This window comes from Podarcis gaigeae, assembly GCF_964106915.1.
Source record: "Podarcis gaigeae genome assembly, chromosome: 1".
In the NCBI taxonomy this organism is placed as follows: domain Eukaryota; kingdom Metazoa; phylum Chordata; class Lepidosauria; order Squamata; family Lacertidae; genus Podarcis; species Podarcis gaigeae.
In genome coordinates, this window is record NC_139678.1 from 60143143 (window position 1) to 60163031 (window position 19889).

Below are 19889 nucleotides of genomic sequence, written 5' to 3' on the forward strand. Positions count from 1 at the left end.
AATGGGACATGCTGTATTAAGACACCTAAGACGTTCACCTTTAGAATTCAGCACAAGGAACAGTAACTGTTGGGTCCTTCAAAGCTTTGCTGGTCTTTCCCCCACCTCCTCCCTCCTCCCTCCCTCCCTGTTTTTTTCTTCTTCTTGAAAATCCCTCTATTGTGCCAATCAAGCAGATGGTTTGCAGGAAATATAGCTTGGCCCCAATGACCGAAACTAATTTTAACTAGCTTTCCAAACCTGGCACGTTTGTTTTGCTCTTTCAAACCAGCTCCAAAAACAGCTGGCAAGGGTGAATTAAACCCATTAAAGACACATTTATAAGAAATTATATTCACATAGGTTGTCTGAATCTACCCCCCTCCTCCCTCTATTCCCCCAAAGCGGGGGGAGAGATGAGTGCATTGAAATGAAAATGGCTTGCATACACTACCCTCCTTAACATCGCCTGAAAGTCTCAAAACATTTTACTAAATAGATTAACTTGACTATTGTTTTGCATCACATTTATCAGCTTCATTAAGTGAATAGCTGAACAAATATATTACGCATGCATGAAAAGCTCTTTTGGGGGCTGTCTTATTGTGTCCTCAGCCCTGACAGGTGGTTAACTGTGTGGTGTTTCCCCCCCTTTTTCTCTTCTTTTTCTCTCCCTGCCCCAAAGAAAGAAGGGATCTTGGATAAAACAGCAGAGACGAGACTTGGCAAAGGAACCTGGAGGCGAGAGTTACATGCTTCCACCCCTTCCATTCAGACTGGCCAACCCTGAACGACCATGTTCTCAAATACACAGACGAAGGATGTGATCAGGTCAAAAGTAATTCACTGGAGTTTTGTCCCTGTTTCTTTGCCAGGCCAACTGTGAGGCTAGTTAATTTGTCCCTTCTCTTCTTAATGTGTTTCTCTTGTCTACTTTGAATTTTATTTTCCCATTTGTCATGTGTCTGGTTATTGTTGGTATTAATTCAATCTCTATCTCTACATATATTTTCCTCAGCTTTTAAGCCACGCAAAGCAATCAAGCAGAGATTAAGCATCGTCCAAGCCTTCCCCCTGCAAACAGCTGAGCAGTCATGACTGTGGTCCACAAGTAGACGGAGCATAGGGCTTCAAGCTCATCAGCTTCATTGGGAGTCCGTCACCTAGTCCTGCTCTTCCAGCTTCAGTTTCTCAGATGAGCACATCAACAGCCTATGCTAGCCTTCCCCAACCTGATGCTCTCTAGATGTTTAGGACTACAGCTCCGTCAGCACTGAAGAACTTGATCACACAGTAAGTTACACAGAAGTAAGAAGCAAGATTTAATCCTTCTGTATGATACATATTGACACAAGAACAAGCATAGTCCTGAATGCTAAATTTTAGGAAGCTCTTGCAATCCTTGCTGTAATTTCCTGCACCACATTTACAAGGTCAATCAATGATTACAGTGACTGAAGTCTGGACTATAAGAACATAATAAATGCTTGCCAAAGGATCATCTAGTCCAGCACTCAATGTGACCCTTACCTTTGTTGCACAGCATTGACACACTTCACTCTAATACCAGTTGAGACCCAGTATATGTCAGGTATAGCTATCATCTCTGGATACTGGTTAAATCCTAATGAGAGTGAAACTGTTCTAGGGTGGACAATCTACACATGGAATTCTGTTAATGCTGAGACTGTAAATGTTATTAAAACATTCATAAGCTACTTCGTACTATCTAAGCCATGCTGAGAACATACTGTTGAAAAGTGGCATACAAATATTCTATAAATATATAAATAAATAATTTCTTAAGCTTTTCTTCGTAATAATGGTGCTTCAACCCAGCTGATCACTAATCACCATTTTCAGTTTCCCTTCATTCAACAATATCCTAGACAACCAATTCAGAAGGTCCGTATAGTTAAAGCCATGGTTTTCCCAGTAGTGATGTATGGAAGTGAGAGCTGGACCATAAAGAAGGCAGATCGCCAAAGAAGATCAAACACATCCATTCTTAAGGAAATCAGCCCTGAGTGCTCACTGGAAGGACAGATCCTGAAGCTGAGGCTCCAATACTTTGGTCACCTCATGAGAAGAGAAGACTCCCTGGAAAAGACCCTGATGTTGGGAAAGATGGAGGGCACAAGGAGAAGGGGATGACAGAGGACGAGATGATTGGACAGTGTTCTCAAAGATACCAGCATGAGTTTGACCAAACTGCGGGAGGCAGCGGAAGACAGGAGTGCCTGGCATGCTCTGGTCCATGGGGTCACGAAGATTCGGACACGACTAAACGACTAAACAACAACAACAATGGCTGTGCTCTAGATAGATATTATGTAAGCTTTATGCAAGTGAGTAATATTAAAACACTTGGTTTTTTAAATTTTCAATTCCTCAATTTCACTGAGTTTTCAGCTCTGGTTTATTTTTGGTGGGTTGAATCCAACTTATACCCCCTTAACATATATGACTGAAAAATGTCAGCAGCATTGAATATAGTGTGGATAAATCCTTTTGGAATGATTCACAGTCTGCTTGAAATTTCACAGTCCCAAGTATTTTGGTGCTCACTGCAACCTCGCCTACCTCTTTGCATAGTACCACGCACAAAGATGACCTCTTTTCACCACAAATGGTAGCATAAGGCCAACTTTAAGAGAGCTTTGAATAGCTGTGTTTAACCTTCCCTATGTAATGTGCACCCTAAAGGCTGAACTACAAATCATATGATATGTTTAGAACATGCCTTGTAAAATAATCCCTAGCGACCCATGCTTTTCAAGTACAGTAAATGGAAGTCTTGTTTTCTTTTTCTTCTCCATACTTCCTTCCAACTTATTTAAAAACAGGTTTTTAACTGGAGCTTTTGAGAAGCTTAGTTATCAGCTATGCACAATGAACCGTACAGCAGAGAAAATGTTTTGATAAGAGTTTCAAAGCTGGCCTGATAATCTAATTAGAGAGTGTAAGTTCTCTGCCAGAGAGCTGCCTACAGAGGGTGGCGGGGGGAGGCTTTTCTCACACCTGGTGGATTGTTTGGTCAATCTTTTTAAATGCCTGTGGCTTTACAGGGGAAAAACTTTTTTTCCTTAAAACATACACCCCCATACAAGTTCCTGTGCAATGCAATTGAAAGAATGTGGTGGTTGTCAACATGAGTTTGGTATAAGGGTGCGGTACAAAATGTGGGTTCACTTTACGTTGACCTTTACTCACAGTTATCAAAAAATGGCATATAAAGGAAGGTGTGGGAAGACTTTAAAAGACCATAATAAATTTGGATAACTGTTAAAATTAAGAGCTGAGCACCCATGTGGATTTTTGGTTTGTTAGGACTCAAAATAGTTAGCAGCTGTGAGTGAGAAGTTCTGAATTGTAGCCACACCAACAGAACTTTTTTTATAATTTAAAAAAAGCACAAAAAACACCCTGTTTAGTCCTTGATTCCTACAAACAAAATAAAGTACCTTGTCGAATAGGGCCCATTGAGCAGGAATTATGGGTTAAGAGAGGGGGTACGAGATGGCAGCGTGGGTGCTTGTTTATCAGGCAGGAGTTGTCAGTTGTTAGCAAAGCCAATGAAAGGAAGGACGCCAGAGTCTGATGGCTGGGATAGCATTGATGTGAGGTAACGGAGTAATCGGATTGAAAGTTAGCCATAGTATTTATGTCAGTTCACGTTTCGTCAAATGAATAATATGGGGTTGCTACCTAGCCCAGGCCTTGGCCTAAGGGTTCAATTATAAAGCGTCTAGGGCTCATTTGATTCAAATATAAATTAATTCTCACTGAAGCATTGGCTGATTAATCTATTTGCATAATAGTACGAGGGGAACTGCACCATGGTTATTTTGCAGGGATTCTGAAAAGCTTTAAATTCATTTAAAAGAATATTGTGTGAGAAGTCAAAGAAGCTGAAATACCTCTATAGGGCTTCTGAAGCCATTTTTAGAAAGAGGCTGATGGGCTAAATTCTAAGAGGGCGTCTGAATTTGGTTGCACCAAAAAAGGGCTGCATTTTTGTCTCCTTTATGTCTGTTGTGTGTCCTTTGCTTTCAAAAGTGTGCTCCATTCCCACCATTTTTCTTTCTTTCATGGACCATATACTAAGATAGGCTGAAGGAACATTGGGCCATTTACCACAGCAAAGCTTTTGATGCAATAATACATGTCCAGATAGGTCACCCCTCTTCAGGATGATTGGCGTTATAAGCACATGATTAATGGATAAAGAAGAATTAGGAATTATCACTAGTGGTACTAGTGCAAGTATACATTAAATAGTGATACTAGTGCAAGTATACATTAAATAGTGATTCCTACATAAAAGTAAGGAATGGGTCGTGTGTGTTTTTTGTTGCTTCAGTTTTTTTGTCAGCCAGTTTAAATGGGTCATTGTTCTACTCCACACCCACAGATGCTTACAAGACAAGCATCTGATGCAATAGCTCATTCCAAAATACAGTACAAGAATTATAGAGCAATCCTTTGGGGTAGGAATAGGAGGAATCTAAGGCAGAGGAAGCTTCAAATCCAAACCCAAGGTGGCTACCTTCTGGGAAATAAATGATGCTATTCCCCAATTCCATGAGTGTTTGGGGGAAACAGGAGAGCTTTGGATCCACAGCTTCTCCCAGAATGCCTTATTTTTGCCCTTTCTGGAGTCCAAGATCTGATGTTGGTAGAGCAACAACTATCTCCAGGGACCTCTTTCTCCATTCTTGGAGAGAGAGATGCAAAATAGTCTAACAGCTTCTGGGGTGCTCTCAGAGAGACCAGAGGACTTCAACCTTAGACTGTGCACACACTATACCTCTAAAGGACATTTGAAGCACATTTTGACCCCTCAAATAATTCTGAGCACTGTAGTTTGTTAAGGCTTGCCAGGAATTGTAATTCTGTGAGAGGTAAACTACAATGCCCAGAATACTTTGAGGGAAAGAATATGGTTTGAATGTGCTTTAAAGGTATTGTATGTAAGCAGCCTTTGTTTTTTAGGTGACACTGCTGTTATATTTTACAGACTGGAGAGTCATGCTTCCACAGAAGCAGATGTTGCCTCCTGCTACATATGCATACATTATATTTTACTTTCCCTATAGTCTATGATTTGAATATAGGGATTTGCTTTTATCTTCTGGAATCAACTAGTCTGCATAACATTTGTTGATTTCTGTTTCTGTCATTGGTAAAGACTGGAATGTGACCTTCCTCCTGTTCCTTAAAATATATAGAATTTACTGTATAGAATTTGGGAGGGGAAAAAATTAAAGGAGAAGCATTTGCTTTGGCTTCTAGTATCCTTTGCAGTGACATTATTCTGGAGAGAGAATTCATGAAGGAAGGAAGGAGGGAAAGACAAAATTGCAACTCCAGAGCAATTTAATATGATTTATCAAACCTGATTGCCTCAGAATAATGTACAGTATAATCTCATTAAGCTAAATGGGCCTGAAGTTATTAAATAGTTGTGGGTCATCAGAAGATTAGCTAAATGGGGTGCTATTTACATTGGATTATACTGCGTACCAGAAAATGAATACATGCCTAATTTCTTCTCTGAATATTTATTCATTCTTAACTTTTACATGGCTGCTACCAATTTTCATGTGTTGGTTAGACAAGGAAAGGTATTGGTCACTGACAGAAAGAATATACTACACACAAGGGCCAATATGGTGAAAAGTTTCTTCTCACAGCTGGAGAGCTACTATCCTTTAACTCTTACCCTCTGCCCTTGACTCTTACTCACCTTACAAACGGGACAATAGGCTGGTTCCTTTAAATTTCCCAAAACAAAATGAAAGCAGACAGTTTCTTCTTCTTGCTCTTTCCCTTATCAGTTGTAGTATCTGCCTCCATTTCCTCCTTTGCTCTATGGCACAAGGAATCCTTGTGACTGGTGGGAGGGATGGCAGATAAGGAAGGGAATAAACACAAGGAGCAAGAGCTGCTTTCTCTCCAGATGCAAAAGTCAGTGTGGTGGAGTGGTTAGTCGTTAGTGTGTCAGACTGGGAGTCTAGGGTTTAAATCCCCACTCAGGCATGAAGCTCACTGGGTGAATATGGGCGAGTTGCTGCCTCTCAGCCTAATCCAACCCCACAGGATTGCTGTGGCGATTAAATGAGGAGGGGGAGGACCATCTATGCCACCTTGAGCTCCTTGGAGAAAAAGGTGGGATATAAATGCAGTAGGTAGATAGATAGATAAAATCCGGGCCTGGATTCTTACAAGAGACGAGGCCATGGACCGGGCACAGTCCACCGCAGCTTGCCTCTCCATGTGGCTCCCTAAAATGAAAGTGGTAAGATCACTTGCCAACTACTTGATAGACCTGACGGGGGTGGGGGGAGAGATCTCTTCAGGGCCGGACTTGATGACACTTAAGGCTCTGGCTACCAGGTGTGGTCCCTCCAATTCACTGCCTCATAACAGTGCTTATAGAACAGCTGCCTTTTGACTGTATACTTAAAAGTTAGAATGGCATGCCTAATTAATAGAACATTGTCACAGGATAATGGTGGCCCTGCTGATTTGCTGTGGTGTTTGCCATCAGCAAACAATACTGAGGCAAACACTAAGACATCTGCTTCCCAAACAGAAGCCCATCTTCTTCCTGTGACAACTTTCTAGCCCAATTAGCCAGTTACTTTTATACCAAAAATGATTGATTTTGGCTCGCTTGGTTTTTCCTGGAATTATAGCAGTCCAGCTTTAACTGATTTAGGAAGGTGACCCAACCATTAGTATTAACCACCAATAAGTATCCTGTAGAAGAAAGAGTTATTGAGGCACCCAGGCCAGCTATAAAAGGATCTCAGGAAAGTTGAGACATAGTCTGATACCTTAGAGAACTGCTACCTGCCAAACTAGAAAGTGCTTGACTAGAATGCTCAATGGACCATTAGTAACAGTAGTTATTATTATTATTATTATTATTATTATTATTATTATTATTATGCTTCCATCTTACTCCCATCATTCCCCGCCCCACCCCCCAATCCAGTTTCAGGTCCTGTTCCACTTCTTCCTTCAATGTTCCACTGATTGACAGATAAATCTATTTTCTTAAGTGCTGTTCACTGGTGAAGAGAGGAAAAAAACAGCAAAAGAACAATAGCACATTTAGTTCTTTTAGGTGAATCATTGAGAGAAATGCTCTTTTACTCAGAGTTGCAGGAAGCTGAATGACTGGCATAACTAAATAGCCATTCTACAATGGGATATGTTCAGCAATATTTATGTGAGCTTTGTAGGCTAAGATACACTTGGGTGGCAATGAATTGTCAGTTCCTATATCAATCTGCCAAGTATGAATAGGCCTTAGTGAGCCTGAACATTAAGTTCAGGAATCCGTAAAGCTGATAGAGATCATGCATGATATCGATATGACCTTAATCTCAGAGGATATAAATTAATCCATTTTAAGCAAGCAAGCCACCTTATTCTGCAAAGTTGCATCTCAGATTTTGCACAGGACATTTTATAAAGAAGCAAATAGCTAATTAATGTGATAACTGAAGTGGCAGCTATTGTGATATGTTTACCACTGTGCTGGCTTCCATTGGTATCCCCCGAATTAGTGCTATAAAGAAACCTTGTCTGTGATAACTAAATCTGTGTTAAGATATTTAGGATCAACATTTGAGGTCCATCCACTATTCCTCCAGCCACCGTAACATAAATTTCCCTCCCAACTTGTCATAAGCTCCCTGGAGTATTGTTGTTTGATTTCAGGGCTATATATCTACCACCCATGACTTAATCATGAGTAAGGGAACTGACATACTGTGTATTACTGAGATGTGGGTGTGTAAGCTGGGAGAAACTGATTTCTCACAAGCGGTGTTTGCCTAAGGTCAGCTGAGTTTCCCTATAACACTAATATATGCATGAGAATTGGTTGGTGAGAGATCATTATAGCCTATAGTAGCCTTCCTTAAACTAGTGTACTCCAAATGTTTTGGACAACAATTCCCATCCACCCCAGCCGGCATGGCCAATAGTCATGGATGATGGGAGTTGTAGGACAACACCTGGTTGCAGAAGGATTTGTATATCTTCTCTCTCTCCTCACTGCCCTCAGAATGCCTGTTGAAGTCCTGGTTCCTCTCTGGAATAGCAGTGGTAGTCACCATCACTCCCAAGTGCTTCTCCCACTTTGCAGAGCTCAGTCTTCTCCTTGGCTTTCTGAGGAGCTCCAAGCAGTGAAGCGTTCTAAGAGATGAGTACAATATTAATGGTGAAAGTCTCAAAGTGAATTTAACTGAAGCCAGAAAAGAGCTCATTACTGAGCCTACTGAGTGACAGTGATGGTGACAAAGCCATTTTAAGTCCTTTGCTGCTTGAGGCAATGAAAAATATAGTGTCTCACCCAGTCCATGTATGATGGCTAATAAAGCTAGCAGCTTAATCTTCCTTCAACACTGGTGACCCAATAGCATCTTCCATAGTATCTGAGAGCAGCAGACTAGCTTAAGGAGCAGAAGACAGATTATGGAGCAGAAATGCCACCTAAGGCAGCTGGCCCTGGATTGCAGTGAAAAAGCATGACTTGTCAAGCCACCATTGCATCCTCAGGGTGCCATCCCGTGGAGCTTTTCCAAGTTGTTCAGGGCCTACTTCAACTTGGGCAAATTGGTAGCATTAGAGAAACTTTGGAGAGTCACTAAGATAAGTTTGCTAAGTACTTTGAAAATAAAGGCCTTTGCATTTACCTTGACCTGGACTTGTTCAGAAGTTCAGACAGTGGATGTATCTATGGCACCATTAAGTTATGGGGTTATGGGATGCATTTTTGTTTTTGCAGCTTTGGGCTGTGAAGAAGGGGCTTGAATGAGTGTGGCCTGCTATATGTCTTCTTGACCATTGTCCTTCTTGTCTAGCAAAAGTGGGTTGACCAGCTGAATCTAGAAGATAACAAACATCTCTTTATGAAAGGCAAAAAATTCAACTGTCATTAATAATTTGGTGGTGAGGCTGCTCATGAAGAACCCCTTCTTCATGTCCAGAAACATTATGCCAAACTGGGCAACATTATTCTCAGAGATGTCCAAATCACTGCGGTTTGGAACAGTTCAGTCTGCCACCTTGATTCGAAAAGGCATCCAATAGTATCTAAACAATAAACCAAAGCCTGTACCTTAATCTCAGGAACCATCACATCCAATTGGAATGATGATGTCTTCAGAGCGTTCTAAACTGGCAGAGTTTGGAACCATCATGCCAAATTGGGTTATGTGACGCCAAATTGGGCCATGATGTTTTCAGAAGCATCCAAATTGGCATAGTTCAGAACAGTCATCTCTTTGGAATGGTTCAGTCCACCACCTGGAGTCAACAGTATTCAAGTCCAGACCAAAACTCACTCCTCACTCTTCGGAACTGTCACTCCAAATTGGGTGATCATATCTTCAGAGGCATCCAGGCTGGTGCGATTAGGAACCATCACAGCAAAGTGGGCCATGATATCTACTACTTGCAACCAGAAGTTTCAATAGAAGGCAGAATTAGTTACGGTGCATACAGTGACCTGGAGGAGTATCACACAGTTTGTTCTCATGTCAACTGAACCACCTCAACTATTCCATGGAGGCCTGTTTGTTGTGATCTTCCATTTTTCTCCAGTGTCACATGTCATATGGCCCTGGAAAACTGGTCACAGTTCCAACTGGCCACAATCCCCCCTTATTTTCCTATATAGCAATGCCATTTTTCAAAATATGGAATACATTATGTATTATATGTCTATCAAATAATTTACCCTTATTAGAAACAAAGGAAGATACCTTATACCAAATCCAACGTTATAACTTGGTGTTGCCTATACCAGTTGGGTACCCCCACACCAAAAAACAAATAATGTTGCAGAGGGCAGCTCCCTCTATGACCACTGGCCATGCTGGCTGGAGCAGATGGGATTTGCAGTCTAAGATATCTAGAGGTCACCGTGTTGGCTACTCCTGGACTACACTGACTGACGGTGGTTCTCCAGGGTTTCAGACAAGAGTATTTCCCATTCCTACTTGAAGAAGCCAGGGATTGAACCTGGGACCTTCTGCCTGCAAGTCATGTGATCAACCACTGAGCCATGTTCCTTTCCCATAGTGATATTTGAGGCAGAGGTTAGAATGTACATCTGTTGTTTGCTGCATCCAGAAGTCCATTTCTCTCCAGCATGCATCATAGTCATTATTATTTTAGTAAAAGCAGAACTGATAGTTCAGACACACAGTTCCACCATATAGAAATGGCAGAAATATATTCTATGGCATGTGGAAAACTCATTACTACTACTACTACTACTACTACTACTACTACTACTACTACTACTACTACTATTTCCTTATTGGTAGAATTATACTGAAAGATGAAGAGTTCATAAAACTACAAACTGGTGGTGACCCGACAATCCAACATATGGAAGAAGCCAAAATAAATCCCATGAAGCTGACAGATGAAAGAGAAGCCAGAGTGCAAACTAGCTTACAAAAATGGTCAAATATTGTCAAGTGATCTGATGGTAGGTTGTCTTATATACCGACTGCATTGTGAAAAGTAAAAAACAAGCAATATGTCTTGCCAGGAAAAACTAGCTTGAAAATGAAAGCGGGGAGACAGGGAGATGAGCAGAAGAAGAGAAAGGATTGTTGTCTTTTTAATGGACTTTTAAGAAGTGAACAGCCACAGTGTTTCTAGGGAATGTGATCCTGGTCAGTAACACACAGACCTCGGGGCAGAGAGGTCCTTAACATTCCGTTAGGACCTTTTGAACTCTGTTCATGCTACAAAAACTTCCTTTGAAAGGAACTGATTCACTGGCCTGTCAGAATTAAGGGGGGAGTGATGCTAAATTAATGCCCTCCCCCCGCATCTTGTTTGACTAAGAATCTGGCTGGGGAAGTATTAATTCCAATTGCTGCTGGATTAACAGTAGGCCCTATATTCAAACCCTTATTAGCCCTTTAATATGAAAGAAAAGCCACACATGGCTATTAATTACGTAAACAGCATTACTTTTTCATCGTGCATTAAAAAAGAAAGAAAGGAAAAGACCAGCCATTTCCCCATAATGGTGGGGGACTTCAGGAGTATAATTTAATTACAAACCCAAATGATCGAGGCAGACCAAACACTACAACATTTTCCTTTCCCCCTTTTTTATTTTAATACAATCATTCTCTCATTAATTGCTCGGATCTGTGAAGGGAAGGCCTCCAAGCCCGGGCTTTGCACAAAACTCATCCAAGAGTGAAGAGGGCAAGCTGAACACTTTAGTCCGTCCAGCTGCCTTTAAGTGAATGGTTTTCTGAAGGGTATGAATGCTTTCTGTCTCTCCTCATACAATGTAGGTGTTACTGCTCTGAGGGAAAGAAACAAAACAATAATCACTTGAAGGGAGCTCAGTCCTGCGGAGGGGAGGGCAGCGTTCTCACTCACTCATAAAATCATGCCTCCTTCATATCAGTAAGAGGGACATGGTACAAAAGGTGACTTCGAATGGTACTTTCAGGGGGTCGGGAGAGCTCTTTGAAAGCACCGAGCTATTCTAAATGAGATTGGAATAGCATCTGCCTTGGTTTTGTGAGTCAATCGGTGGGCATTTTACAGTGAAATAACCCTCAAAAAGACCAAGTAGCACTTCTAAAGATGCACAGAGGAGATGCATTTTAATACAAAGACCCCTTCCACTACGCCTGCCTGCCTGCGTGGATATCCACCATTAACATCTCTACAAATGCCTTTTAAAATAACGAATGTGGGCTATGGGATTTCTCTCTCTCTCTCTCTCTCTCTCTCTCACACACACACACACACACACACACACACACACAGACTTCTCTGTCATAATAATGCAAACACTGGGGTCTTATGATATATAGTAGGTGCTTCTTTTATAACAGGACATGTTGGCACAGATAAATGTTGTTTGCCATAAATGTGAGCAAAGTGGTTCTTGTTAAACATACGTGACATATATAAGCAGTGGCCTATAGCTATTTTTTTTAAAAAAAAATAGTTAAAATGAGAGTGTGCTGCATGTAGAATGAGGCACATTTCTGCCCTGTCCCCCCCAATAATAATGTTATTAATGTGAATCTGAACCTATTCAAGATTTTTCACATTATTTGTTAATATTCCATTCCATAGATTGGGCAGAAGAGGTTGTTCTCAATCCTGAATAAGGATTAATAAGTGAAGTTGGATGTTTTGGTTAACCCATAATTTTTTAATTATGCTATTTTCTGTATCTAGATGCTGAACTTAAGGGAAAATTTGTTTAAAATAAGTCACTCAGTGTCAAAAGGATGCAATTCAAGCTAGGGGCATTTTTGTAAGCTTTCTTTTCTTTTTCTTCTCTCTTATATACAGTGTTCCCTCAGGTTACATACGCTTCAGGTTACATACGCTTCAGGTTACAGACTCCACTAACCCAGAAATAGTACCTCAGGTTAAGAACTTTGCTTCAGGATAAGAACAGAAATTGGGCTTCGGCGGCGCGGCGGCAGCAGGAGGCCCCATTAGCTAAAGTGGTCCTTCAGGTTAAGAACAGTTTCAGGTTAAGAACGAACCTTCAGAACGAATTAAGTATGTAACCAGAGGTACCACTGTAATGTAAACATTATATAGCTAAGATAACTTGCAGTATGTAAAGAAAAGCTAAAATGCAATAAACTTGACTTCTTGTGATGTGGAAAGGTGAAATTAACCATTAGTAAATTTGATATCGGAATGGCTTTGGTCATGCTCTGTGTAGCTCTGATAATAATTAAATTAGGTTTACTATTTACAGATTTGCCTCTTCTGCAGAGGGGCTGCAGGCTTCAGACTTGCATTCTGTGGAGAGTTTTACTGCTGTCCATTTCCCCCCAACTATTTTTTCCATCAAGGTCTCTCACTCTTTACACAGGAATTCCTATCCAGCACGTTGGCTGCTAATATATTGATGGGAGAAAGGTGGAAAGGCACAAATAGGTAAGTTTACTGAAATCAGGTGCCTCTTTCTTGGGGTGTGTGTGTGTTTTAAAAAACCATTCTGGCCATGTTCAGTCTGCATTTAAGCCCTTTTGCGTTAGTTACTTTTGGTCTGAGGAGACCTTTACTCTGATTCCAGCATAAAAGGGTGAGGTGCAGTGCTTTCTATAGCAAAAGCCCTTGCTGGGTCAGAGTAAAAACCTCTCCCCCCACGCACCAAAGCGGACCAACACAAAAGGTTTAAGGAGGAAAATTGTTAAAAGGGAAACCCTTTTCTCTTTGGGATGAATGCATTGGGGAGATTAAAACTTTCATTTGAGATTTTGCTGTATTCATAGTAGTGAGGCTATGAATAGAGCTAAGTCAGAGCCCGCAGTCGTGGTGGTGTGCCCTTTTATACTCTGGCACATCTTCAGACACAGGTTGTTTTGCACTTGAAAGAAGGGGAATGTGGGATTTTGACAGCTGATATTGGCCTCTGAGCTCTTGATGGGGATTTTCTAATTAACCCCAAGAGCCCATCAGGTGGTCAAACTGGAATGATTTCTGTCAGAGAGGGCAAAAAGTTGGGTTTCCCTATTCCTCCTTTCTATCGAGTTCACTGGGGAAGTCTTTTAACATCACCTATTAAATGAAACCAATTTTGCTTCTCTTTAAAGGGGTTTGGAAACTGAAAGGGCAATGTAACCCAGGCAAGCTGGAGGTTTCACAAAGGACTTTTGAACAGGTTAAAAAACTGTGTCGATAGCCAAAATGACAATGCCATTAAAATCTCTTAACGATTACATTGTCAGTGTTTTGGCCCCAGAGATAGATAGATAGATGATATAGATAGATATAGATGATAGATAGATAGATAGATAGATAGATAGATGATAGATAGATAGATAGATTAGATAGATAGATGATAGATAGATAGATAGATAGATGATAGATATTCTGTTTAATTTTGAAAATGTCAAGTTGAATTCTTTTTCAGATGAACTAGATGAGCATTTACATTCTTGTGTATATCCTGAACGTGAATGATGAAGTGCTCTGAATCTGAAATAACTTTTCCTGACTGCACAGAACATTTTCCTACTATGTGGCACCTATCAAGTGCTCACCTTTTGTGAATTGAACTCACTACATAATTCGTTTCCACAGTCCTGGAAAGATTTGTGGCTACCAGGTCTCCTCCTGTGAGCATACAACACACATTACAGAATTGTCCTAGCAAAATATGGATGTTTGTTTTTTCAGTTTCCTTGCCATAATTAGTGCAACACGATATATGTAGATTAGACTCTTTATACTGACTCAGGTTAGTTGGGAGAGGACCAGCATGATCTGACGCACACTGCACATCTTGAAAGCATGCATTTGAATCTGAAGTGATGCAACAGAACTCTCAATCTATGATGTCAGAGTGATCAGATTTACTAGCTGGGAAGCATACATTTACATCATGTTTAGAAATGTGCACCAAAGCTGAGCTCCATGTGGAACAGCCCTGAAGGCAAAATCTAAATCTAATTCTATGAAAACTGCAACTGCAGAGAAGGAACATTTGTGCTCAACACAGGAGACAAAATCCACCTGTCTATTTCTTGACTGGGTCTTGTAGGTTTAAGCTGCAAGGAGCCACAGATGAAGTTTCAGCATAAGTGATGCTGTCTATATCATGCTTTCTCCGCATAAATCAAAACCATGCATTCACTCCCTGACAAATGGAAGCGGACACCGTAAGGAAGAGGGTGTGAAGCATGTAGGTTTAGAACAGCTAGTAGAAAGACATGATTATTTGTATTACTGCAGCACTGAGAGGCAACAAGCGAGATCATGGGGGCCATTGTGTTAGACATGGCATATATTTATAGAAAAGGACAGCTTTGGTTCCAAAGAGCTTACAACTTACACCGAAAAGAAAGAAAGAAAGGGTTGAAAAGGAAATAGAGGCAAAGAAGAAAAGTGACTTGTTCACAATTTCAGCTTTCCCTTCTGTCAGTGTGTGGGAGTGATCTACAGGCTTTGAAGAACAGAAGCAAAAAAGGAGGAGGGATGGAATAAGAATTCCAGTGAGCTTGCATATTGTAAGACTGTTTGCTACATTATAATTGGTTTTGCCTATTGAAAGTTGGCTAAAATATTTGCTTTCCCCCCTCCATGCATCACCAAGACCAAGAGTGTATTCTAAAGCCTCATAAAATGATTCTGCTGTGTTGAAGATTAGAGATATAAAAGCCTTTTTTATGATCTCTATTTTGCCATGTGCATTTGCAGTGAACTGCAACCTCCTACCCCCTAGCGGTATAATTAGTTCAATCAAGCCACATTCAAGGTTGGGTCCGATACTGAAGAGTACACAGACAAGCTTTGACTTGAGTGTTATTCCTTGTTTCATTGGGTGAAAGAGCAGGAAGGTAAGAATGTTCCATTCCCTGGTCATTCCATGGTGGGAAGAACTAGGGAAGAACTGCACCAATCCTTAAGTGCTACTCATCCAGGCCTGAAAAGCCATGGGCTACTTGGTGTGCATAGGTTGTTTGGTGTCCTTCTCCTGGCCTGTCATATTGAGGTAGTCTGCTTCTATAGAATGCTGGAATAACTCAAGCTGGAAGTGTTATTATGCAGCGAATATAATGCTACCATGTAAAATAACATGAGGCAATCACAATATTTTATACAACGCTGTCAGTGTGCATAGAGCATAAGATAATATAGAATATGACAGGCCCCTGCCAGAAGGAGCCTTAATGTAAAATTCAGCACAGGAAGAACACATAGCTATCAACTTTTCCCTTTTTTAAGGGGAAATTCCCATATTCCGAATAGGATTCTTTGCAAGAAAAGGGAAAAGTTGACAGCTATGGAAGAACAGAAGATGAGGGAGGTAAGTGGAGGTAGGGATCAGTAGGATGTTGTCCATGGTCTATTTGTGACAATAGTGCTATATAACATTTTGTCATTTTCTTTCTGTGTAGCAGTAATTACATCAATTGCTGGAAAGAAGGAGATTTTCGATGCCCATAAAAGCAAGATTAAACCTAGTTATGCACTTTAAGCCCAACTATTTTCAGAACATGAACCTCCTTTGCACACAGCAAATCCTAGAGGTTCCGCATAGCTTTGAGTAGCTCCACAGAAATACATGCACACTCTTCACATTGAAGCAGCTGCTGCCCCACCATACCATTTGCCACTAAGTGCTATGCCATATTTTAATCAGTTTTACAAAATAAGCCACCTATCCTGGTGAATGGTGGCTTGACTGGGAAAGTTACATTGGTGAATGGTGGCTTGACTGGGAAAGTTACAGATAGGTAGCTGGGAAAGGTTACTCTTAAGGACTGCATGGGTTAAATTTGTAACTAAAGCAGATTATAAAATTACATTCATTCATTCATTCATTCATTTATCATAATGTATATAATACTTGATTGTAAACAGAACCTATAAACAATGTGCAAAAAACAAACAAACACAAAAAACACAAAACATTAAAACTGTCAGTGAAAAATTCCAAAAGTAATAATAATGAAAATCTACAAAAAGCTAAAAACAGATTCAAACACATTTTGACTTCTGCATGTCTGGATAGGCTTGCCTGAACAAAAATGCTTTTGGTCACCTCCTGCCTGATGTGAATAAGGAAGGGAGTTCTAGAGTGTAGGTGTTGCCATGCTAAATGATTGATTTCTTACAAATGCAGAACATAAGTATTTATGATGACCTCAGCTTGCATTTATTTTTATTTTCTTTTACAATCAGTCGCAGCTGATCAGCTTCCAAATATGAATGACCCATGGGCATTGTATGATGTATATCTAGACCAAACAATAAAAATGAACAGGATGAGATTAGCCGCAATCAAGGAGAGAGGTGGCTTGATACATACCATATTTTTTGCACCATAACACTCACTTTTTTCCTCCTAGAAAGTAAGGGGAAATGTCTGTGCGTGTTATGGAGCGAATGCCTGCGGGTGGCGGGGGGGGGGGATCTGCTGCAGTCGTGAGCAGAGGATCCATGGTTCCCCTTCCTTCCCTCCTCCGTGATTACAAAGCATGGATCAACATGGATCCTCAGGATTTTTGCATTGGGCTACTCCAAACTCACTGTCAGATCACATGTCTGTGGCCACAGCATGAACCACAAAAATCATATATCTACTATTTCGTTTAGAATATTTTTTTTTCTTGTTTTCCTCCTCTAAAAACTATGTGCATGTTATGGTCTGGTGCGTGTTATAGAGCGAAAAATACGGTATTTTGGCAAACTGCACATTGTCTTACTAATCATTGGCAAGATGATAACAATTTTAAATAAATGTATTCCTCCAGTTCTGCTCAGCGCTGCCATATATTATATCAAGTAGCATTAATCTTCCGGTCACAATTTGTCTGAGCTGTTGCTGTTACAGATTGTCTCATTGTAGAAGTGCAGCTGAAGCAGGGCTTGATTATCTATTATGTTAAGTATTCTTAAGAGTCAGGCCACAGCCAAGGGGATGCCCCAGACATCATCTAATTGTTTAGATTCTGCTCTCTGTTCTGAATTTCAGACTGTTGAGTGGAAGGGGGGGGGGGAATCCAGATCAGAACCATGGGCTGGGGGAGGGAAGGAAATGTAACCCTTGCCTTCAGCATGGTCCCAGTATTGTTCACCCCCCCCCCCCCGATGCTATTTGCATAGAAGGGAAAAGACTCATTGATGCCAATATGAACTTTCCTCCCAATGCAAGTAACAGCCATAGGAGTATACAATATTCATAGAGAGGATTTGGGCTCCCCCCCCCCCACACACAGCTGAAGCTCATTGGAGCTCAGCTCTGGCACCTCTCAGGTGGGCACCATTGTCATTCAAAAAAAACAAGGGAAAAGTTCATGTTAAGCTCTGGCCCTTCTTTTTCTAGAAAAATAGCACTAGAAAGAATTCCACTGCAAAATGCTCCATTTCCCTCTCCCCCTTTTGTTCTTACTGTATATGGTGCACTAATTTGACCACAACTTACTACACTAGTCTTTCAACAAGGACAATAAAAATAAAAATAAAATAACTAACAAAAACTCACCTTATTTTCTGGTTATTTATATACCTGTACCATGGACATGCCACCAATTTACATTTTTCACTGTTTTATATATTACTGATAATGGTGGTGTGATTCAAGTTACTGCCATAGCCAAACTAAAAAGTTGTTCCCACTCTTTCCCACAACCAGGGGAAGTAGCCAGCAACTAAGGGAGAGCAGGAGGGTAGGACTTGAACCAATGGCTTCAAGTTACAAGCAAGAAGATTCCATAAACATATGGAAGAACTTTCTGACAGTAAGAGCTGATCAACAGTGGAACGGTCTCCCTTGGGAAGAGGTGGACTCTCCTTCCTTGGAGGTTTTTAAGCAGAGGTTGGATGGCCATCTGTCATGGATGCTTTAGCTGAGATTCCTGCATTGCAGGGGGTTGGACTAGATGACTCTTGGGTCCCTTCCAACTCTATGATTCTAAGTAAGATAACCATTAGGAGAAGAGTATAACCATAAATGACAAATTTGCTAGACCCTGGTGTCCCCAAGATACCATACCTCCATCACTTCAGCTATCTGCTTTTCTATTTCTATGTCCATTAGCTTTTCATTTGATGACAGGCATATGCTAAGGGTATTATCTTGGGTCCAAAGGGCATCTCTAAAAGAATATTGTGGAGTTGGAATAGTTTTTATCAATGGGCTGGAACAACTACCCAATGATAAAAGATTACAACATATGGGGCTATTTCATTTAGAGAAAAAGACAAGGGTGGAGGGGACACATGATCTATAATGCATTCCTATGTAATGTTTTCTTTTAGGATGGTAGTGGCTTACTTGATGCACCTGAAATAGACTGAACTACATCAAATGTTTAGTCTGGTACAGCTCAATGTGACTGGCAGAGTCAGCCTACAGCAGAATGGATACTGTTCCTACAATTTCACTCACACCACAGATAGGTCCATGACAGTTTCACGCACTCACATACCACTCAACAACTGTTTTAGCACAGATTGCCCTAATAAAATAGGAGGCGGACATTTTTCAAGCAATAAAATATTGCAGCTTGATGGAAGGGAAACTGGTACCTTTACAGCAGAGACTCTGCCCTCAGGAAAAATGACTGAATCACCTGTAATAAATAATAGCTGTGAATTTGTTTTAGAATAAAGTGATACTGCTGAAACCCCCAGGTATAGTTCAGAGCTATCAATCAAAGAAATACTACACTCGGAACTACCCAAATGCAGCCTCCAGCAACTTAATTATTTGAAGAATTTGAAGAAGTATCTGAAGAAGTGTGCATGCACACGAAAGCTCATACCAAGAACTGACTTAGTTGGTCTTTAAGGTGCTACTGGAAGGAATTTTTTTTGTTTTGACTATGGCAGACCAACACGGCTACCTATCTGTAACTTAATTATTTGTGTGTCTTTCAGTTTGACCTTTGTTCAGCACATTCATAAACCTATTTAAAGAGTTGCCACCAGGATACTGGCACAAATGGAGAGTTCTTTCTGATTGCTGCTTTATTTCCCTGAGAAGACAAAAGTTTCATAGATTTTTTCCCCTGCTTTTGGGTGTGAATGCTTCACATTACCATATCTAGACTAGCGGGGGGGGGGGGGAACCAAAACCAAAACAAAAAAATCAGTGACTTAATTTTTCACTAGAAGAGTAAGGAGCACAAAAGTCTACCCCAAAGTATGGAGCAGATTTCATATTTCCCTTCTTAATAAGCAAGGGTACCAGATGCAAATCCTCAGCCTTTTTCCTTTTCCTTTTCCTTATGCAGATTTTGGCAGCCTGTAGAACCCTCATAGAATTTTTGTGCCATTAAAAAAAATCATATTCTATTTATGCTTTACACCTACAGTAAATAATTGCAACCACTGTATGATGAAGCTTTGGCATTTGAAAAGAA

General features: G+C 40.6%; 1 long non-coding RNA gene across 2 annotated transcripts; it reads left to right on the plus strand.

Moving 5' to 3' along the window:
- The first annotated feature begins 342 nt into the window (after window positions 1-342).
- On the plus strand, window positions 343-15145 carry LOC310851113. 2 transcript variants are annotated; one of them, XR_014567572.1, is made up of 4 exons: window positions 343-817; window positions 998-1272; window positions 12887-12951; window positions 14101-15145. It is a non-coding gene; the product is annotated as an uncharacterized lncRNA (long non-coding RNA). The 2 variants fall into 2 exon arrangements; XR_014567573.1 differs by lacking the exons at window positions 12887-12951; window positions 14101-15145 and adding an exon at window positions 1843-1889.
- The last annotated feature ends 4744 nt before the right edge of the window (window positions 15146-19889 follow it).